Here is a 311-nt window from a genome sequence, read left to right on the forward strand (position 1 = left end):
CCGGATGAAATGTGCCGGAACCCGCGGGCCGGGGGCACCGCCGGAGTCTTCCCGGTGAGGGCGGCGCTCGCCGCCGGGCCCGGGCGCCAGGGCCGAGGACACGCCGAGCATCTGGGGCGCTGGGTGCTCCTGCTCTCTGAAGTCAGGCTGACAGCCCAGCCCAGACGAGGGTTCTGAATGGATTGGGCAGTGATAGGGTGTTTGGGGGTTGTGGAGGACTTATTTCAAAAGTTCCCATCGGGTTAAGAACTATTAAGCTCTTAATAACCAGTTGTTACTGTTAGTGGAGAAAAACCATACATTGTTTTATG

The sequence above is a fragment of the Corvus brachyrhynchos genome, unplaced genomic scaffold, assembly GCF_000691975.1.
Source record: "Corvus brachyrhynchos isolate BGI_N302 unplaced genomic scaffold, ASM69197v1 scaffold255, whole genome shotgun sequence".
Taxonomy (NCBI): domain Eukaryota; kingdom Metazoa; phylum Chordata; class Aves; order Passeriformes; family Corvidae; genus Corvus; species Corvus brachyrhynchos.